The sequence below is a fragment of the Ascaphus truei genome, chromosome 6 (assembly GCF_040206685.1).
Source record: "Ascaphus truei isolate aAscTru1 chromosome 6, aAscTru1.hap1, whole genome shotgun sequence".
Taxonomy (NCBI): domain Eukaryota; kingdom Metazoa; phylum Chordata; class Amphibia; order Anura; family Ascaphidae; genus Ascaphus; species Ascaphus truei.
Window position 1 is genome coordinate 133,027,660 of NC_134488.1, and position 6,171 is coordinate 133,033,830.

Genomic DNA, 6,171 nt, shown 5'->3' on the forward strand with positions numbered 1-6,171 from the left:
CTTTCTCTCACTCTCTGTCTCCCTCTCCAATTTCCTCTCTCGCTCTGTCTCTCTCCCCATCCCTCTCTATCTCTCTTCCTCCCTCTCTCTCTCTCTCTCTCTCTCTCTCTCTCTCTCTCTCTCTCTCTCTTTCTCCCCCTCACTCTTTATCTCTTTTCCTCTCTCTCTGTCTCATTCTCTCTCCCTCTTACTCTCTCGCACTGTCGCTCTCTCCTCCCTCTCTCTCTCTCTTCCTCTCTCTCTCACCCTCCCTCTCTATCTCTTTCCTCTCTGTCTCGCTCTCCCTCTCGCACTGTCGCTCCCTCTCCCTGTCGCTCACTCTCCCTCTCTTCCTCTCTCTCTCCCCCTCCCTCCCTCTCTCTCTCTCTCTCTCTCTCGCTCTTTCTCCCCCTCCCTCTCTATTTCTCTTCCTCTCTCTCTCTCCCCCTTCCTCTCTGTCTCGCTCTCCCTTCCTCTCTCGCACTGTCGCTCTCTCCTCCCTCTCTCTGCCACTCTCTCTTCCCCTCTCTCTCTCTGTGCCTGGGTTTCTGCCAGGCGTTTGGGCGGTGGTGGGGGGGAGAAATGGGAGGGTTGAGAGAAACGCAGGGAAGTCTAGAAGCTTCTGAAACCGTCACAGCTGTGCAGGGCTGGAAGATAACAGAGTGTATTTAGAGAGAGCGAGAGCGCAGAGATATAGAGAGAGCAAGCGAAAGCCCAGAGAGCGCACTGAGGGAACTCACACAGGTGAGAAGGACAGAGACCTGTTAACCAGACAGACAGGCAGAGCGAGCATGAGAAGAACATACGTGTGTGTGCGCAGAGAGCGTGACAGAGACACGCAGACTGACTGCTCCTCGTTATATATCGAAGTTATATAACCGTTATCTGCGTGCGGGGCCTGGGTTGAATTGCAAGCTGCATGATTAACTCTCTGACAGCCGAACCAAGTACCGGATCTGGACTTGTAACCCTTCATTTCTAGCACCTCTGGCAGCTCAGGGGTTAACCCTCTGTGTTCTGTTCCTGCACTCTTTGTATTATTCGTATTAATATCTGAATACAGTGATGGCCAGTTCTTGTGCACGGGTTGCTGCTGAGAGATGAGGTCCCTTCCCTTCGCAGGCCTGCAGAGCATTGCTCCAGTGATGGCCAGTTCTTGTGCACGGGTTGCTGCTGAGAGATGAGGTCCCTTCCCTTCGCAGGCCTGCAGAGCATTGCTCCAGTGATGGCCAGTTCTTGTGCACGGGTTGCTGCTGAGAGATGAGGTCCCTTCCCTTCGCAGGCCTGCAGAGCATTGCTCCAGTGATGGCCAGTTCTTGTGCACGGGCTGCTGCTGAGAGATGAGGTCCCTTCCCTTCGCAGGCCTGCAGAGCATTGCTCCAGTGATGGCCAGTTCTTGTGCACGGGTTGCTGCTGAGAGATGAGGTCCCTTCCCTTCGCAGGCCTGCAGAGCATTGCTCCAGTGATGGCCAGTTCTTGTGCACGGGCTGCTGCTGAGAGATGAGGTCCCTTCCCTTCGCAGGCCTGCAGAGCATTGCTCCAGTGATGGCCAGTTCTTGTGCACGGGTTGCTGCTGAGAGATGAGGTCCCTTCCCTTCGCAGGCCTGCAGAGCATTGCTCCAGTGATGGCCAGTTCTTGTGCACGGGTTGCTGCTGAGAGATGAGGTCCCTTCCCTTCGCAGGCCTGCAGAGCATTGCTCCAGTGATGGCCAGTTCTTGTGCACGGGTTGCTGCTGAGAGATGAGGTCCCTTCCCTTCGCAGGCCTGCAGAGCATTGCTCCAGTGATGGCCAGTTCTTGTGCACGGGTTGCTGCTGAGAGATGAGGTCCCTTCCCTTCGCAGGCCTGCAGAGCATTGCTTGAGGGATGGTCTGCTGGAAAATCAGCCACAAGCCTGCAGGGCAGGGCAGGGGAGGGCAGGGGTTCAGGAGAGTAAGGCAGCGCTGGGCTCTGGCAGCTAAGAGGTTAATGAAGTGAACCCCTCGCAGGGAAGTTAACGGGAGGATACTTATTGGGGTTTATCGGGCAGGGACGGGATTGATGAATTGATACCAGCAGGGAAGGGGTCAATGATAGGATGTAATCACCCGTAGCGGGATCATTGTATATATGCCCAGGCAGCCGTTCCTACCGTTATCTCCCATTAACTTTAATGCAAGATTTCGGCCAATAACGGCCCAAACTGAGTATATAGGAAGGCCCCCGTAATCTGACACAGGATACAAGGGCGCTCAACTCCACCCTTCAAGTCTGCCCCCTCTCCCCTCCCCCCCCCCCCATCAGGTTTTCAGGATGTCGTCCCTGCTTCAGTAAATAAAATATTATTATTGAAGAATTTAACGTTATACTTATTACCATATATGTTTTGTCAATTGGATGTAGCATTGGGCTTCCCTGTCTCTTGTTGTATACATTTGCCACGCTCAGTATCACTCCTTTTGACACACACACACATACATGTGGGTGTTGGGGTTTGAGCTTGCTGGGAATATGTGTGTTAATTCAATTTCTAACTGGCAACAGTTGTTTGGAGGTTAGGTGGCCCCTCCCCCCAGAGCTCACCCCCCCAGAGCTCACCCCCCATCCCCCCCCCACATTTTTAACTTGGGAGGTTTTCTCGTTTTGCTGTATGGACAGGGCCTGCTATGGGTGTTGGAGTTTGAGCTTGCTGGGAACGTGTGTGTGTTAATTCAGTACAGGTGGCTAAATAAGTCTCTGCTTCAGCAAAAGGTGGCTTAACCAGTCCCTGCTTCAGCACAGGTGGCTCAATCAGAGCCTCAGTCTTTGACTGAGCCTCAGAGCCACCTGTGCTGAAGCTGGGATATCCTTAAAACCTGACCTGTTTGTGGGGGGGGCGGGCTTGGAATACAGTATGTGGGTGCCTCCCTGCCTCCCTGGACTCGCTCCCTCCCTTCCTCCCTCCCAGCCCGGCCTCACTCCCTCCCTCCCTCCCTCCCCGGCCTCGCTCCCTCCCAGCCCGGCCTCGCTCCCTCCCAGCCCGGCCTCGCTCCCTTCCTCCCTCCCAGCCCGGCCTCGCTCCCTCCCAGCCCGGCCTCGCTCCCTCCTAGCCCGGCCTCGCTCCCTCCCAGCCCAGCCTCGCTCCCTCCCAGCCCGGCCTCGCTCCCTCCCAGCCCGGCCTCGCTCCCTCCCAGCCCGGCCTCGCTCCCTCCCAGCCCGGCCTCGCTCCCTCCCAGCCCGGCCTCGCTCCCTCCCAGCCCGGCCTCGCTCCCTCCCAGCCCGGCTTCGCTCCCTCCCAGCCAGGCCTCGCTCCCTCCCTCCCGGCCCAGCCTCGCTCCCTCCCTCTCGGCCCGGCCTCGCTCCCTCCCGGCCCGGCCTCGCTCCCTCCCAGCCCGGCCTCGCTCCCTCCCAGCCGGGCCTCGCTCCCTCCCAGCCGGGCCTCGCTCCCTCCCAGCCCGGCCTCGCTCCCTCCCTCCCAGCCCGGCCTCGCTCCCTCCCTCCCAGCCCGGCCTCGCTCCCTCCCAGCCCGGCCTCGCTCCCTCCCAGCTCGGCCTCCCTCCCAGCCCGGCCTCCCTCCCTCCCAGCCCGGCCTCGCTCCCACCCTCCCAGCCTGGCCTCGCTCCCTCCCTCCCCGGCCTCGCTCCCTCCCTCCCAGCCCGGCCTCGCTCCCTCCCTCCCTCCCCGGCCTCGCTCCCTCCCTCCCCGGCCTCGCTCCCTCCCTCGCTCCCTCCCCAGCCTCGCTCCCTCCCTCGCTCCCTCCCCAGCCTCGCTCCCTCCCTCCCTCCCCGGCCTCGCTCCCTCCCTCCCTCCCCGGCCTCGCTCCCTCCCAGCCCAGCCTCGCTCCCTCCCTCCCTGGCCTCACTCCCTCCCTCCCTGGCCTCACTCCCTCCCTCCCTGGCCTCGCCCCCTCCCTCCCTGGCCTCGCCCCCTCCCTCCCCGGCCTCGCTCCCTCCCTCTCAGCCCGGCCTCGCTCCCTCCCTCCCAGCCCGGCCTCGCTCCCTCCCTCCCAGCCCGGCCTCCCTCCCTCCCAGCCTCGCTCCCTCCCAGCCCGGCCTCGCTCCCTCCCAGCCCGGCCTCGCTCCCTCCCAGCCCGGCCTCGCTCCCTCCCAGCCCGGCCTCGCTCCCTCCCAGCCCGGCCTCGCTCCCTCCCAGCCCGGCCTCGCTCCCTCCCAGCCCGGCCTTGCTCCCTTCGTCCCAGCCCGGCCTCGCTCCCTCCCAGCCTGGCCTCGCTCCCTCCCTCCCCGGCCTCCCTCCCAGCCCGGCCTCGCTCCCTCCCAGCCCAGCCTCGCTCCCTCCCAGCCCGGCCTCGCTCCCTCCCTCCCAGCCCGGCCTCCCTCCCAGTCCGGCCTCGCTCCCTCCCAGCCTGGCCTCGCTCCCTCCCAGCCTGGCCTCGCTCCCTCCCTCCCCGGCCTCGCTCCCTCCCTCCCAGCCCGGCCTTCTGAACAGCAGCCAAAGAATCGCTCTTTCCAGAACAGCCGGGCTCTCTGTCCTCTTTATCATGGCAGAAAACAGCCAAGTCCCAGCTGTCTCTATATAGGAAACACACAGGGTTTCATCACATGTATCAGGCCAGAGACAGAGGAAAGGAGAGCCCAGCTGTACGGGGCAATCTCTCACAGCACATACATGTACTAATGGCATGTTTAAGGGGCAATCTCTCACAGCACATACATGTACTAATGGCATGTTTAAGGGGCAATCTCTCACAGCACATACATGTACTAATGGCGTGTTTAAGGGGCAATCTCTCACAGCACATACATGTACTAATGGCGTGTTTAAGGGGCACACTCATGTGCTTTAATCATGTATTTATAGTTAGTTTGCAAGCACGGCGAGATGAGGGTGTGACTCCCTCTGACTGCTCACTTGTATGTGATATCAATGTGTGGTCAATGGCAGTGTGCACAGAAACCGTCACAGACAGAGAAAAGAGACAGTCACAGAGAAAAGAGACAGTCACAGACAGAGAAAAGAGACAGTCCAGACAGAGAAAAGAGACAGTCACAGAGAAAAGAGACAGTCACAGACAGAGAAAAGAGACAGTCATAGAGAAAACAGACAGTCCAGACAGAGAAAAGAGACAGTCACAGAGAAAAGAGACAGCCCAGACAGAGAAAAGAGACAGTCACAGACAGAGAAAAGAGACAGTCACAGAGAAAAGAGATAGTCACAGACAGAGAAAAGAGACAGTCATAGACATTCATAGAGAAAAGGGACAGTCACAGAGAAAAAGGACAGTCACAGAAAGAGACAATCACAGAGAAAATGGACAGTCACAGACAGAGAAAAGGGACAGTCACAGACACACATGCAGAGAAAAGGGACAGTCACAGACACAGAAAAGAGACATTCATAGAGAAAAGGGACAGTCACAGACAGAGACAATCACAGAGAAAAGGGACAGTCACAGAAAGAGAAAAGGGACAGTCCCAGACTCACAAACAGAGAAAAGGGGGTCACAGACACAGAAAAGAGACATTCATAGAGAAAAGGGACAGTCGCAGACATTCATAGAGAAAAGGGACAGTCAGAGACTCACAGACAGAAAAGGGACAGTCATTGAAACAAGAGACAGGGACTGCATGATGGAGGGGACAGTGACAAGGAACATGAAGGTTTTAGTAAACCATTCTGAACCAGAGGAGCCCTAACACACGCTGCCTGGCCCCTTTGGCTTTGGACGAGTTTGGTATAGGGGTGATATGCTTCTGATACACAGCTGTTTCCGGATTGGCAGCGCACTGTGTGCCTAATGTACTCTGTGCCCTGTATATCCAGGTTTCCTGCATTCCTGGCATTCTTCAGTTTAAAACTATTAAAGCTTCGCTCCCATTTACATTGGACTGATTTAACGTACGGCTAAGGCCCCGCTGCACGCGCCAGCCTTGCGTCCTGGCGGCGCGTGCACGGCACATCACCGCGATATGCGGTCTTTAGGGGGCCGTTTTTAGGCGCGGGGGAAGTGGCTAAAACGGGTCGGGTGGGTGGGGGCGCCCATAGCTTTCACATTGGCACCCACCCACCCCCTGCCGGCGATCTCCCCTCCTCATTGGCTCCCTGCCGCACCACGTGACGCGTCGCCGCTCGGGAACACCATCCTATTGTGGCCCCTGCTGGCTGACGCGTCACAGTGCGCAGTGAGCCTGGCAGCGAGGAGGGACTGGGGCCGACTAGGGAGGGAGTAAGGAGCCGGTGAGAGGCGCGCACGCAGTCACGCGCGCCGCCGGATACA

The 6,171-nt window shown here is 58.8% G+C and overlaps 1 protein-coding gene across 1 annotated transcript in view; it reads left to right on the forward strand.

Annotated features, from left to right (window-relative positions):
* The first annotated feature begins 582 nt into the window (after window positions 1–582).
* LOC142497932 (heat shock cognate 71 kDa protein-like) overlaps window positions 583–6,171 on the forward strand; it is a 23,282-nt gene continuing 17,693 nt past the window's right edge. The window contains exon 1 of the mRNA XM_075606396.1: window positions 583–723. The gene's annotated coding sequence lies outside the window, so the exon portion shown is untranslated. The remainder of the gene's footprint in view (window positions 724–6,171) is intronic.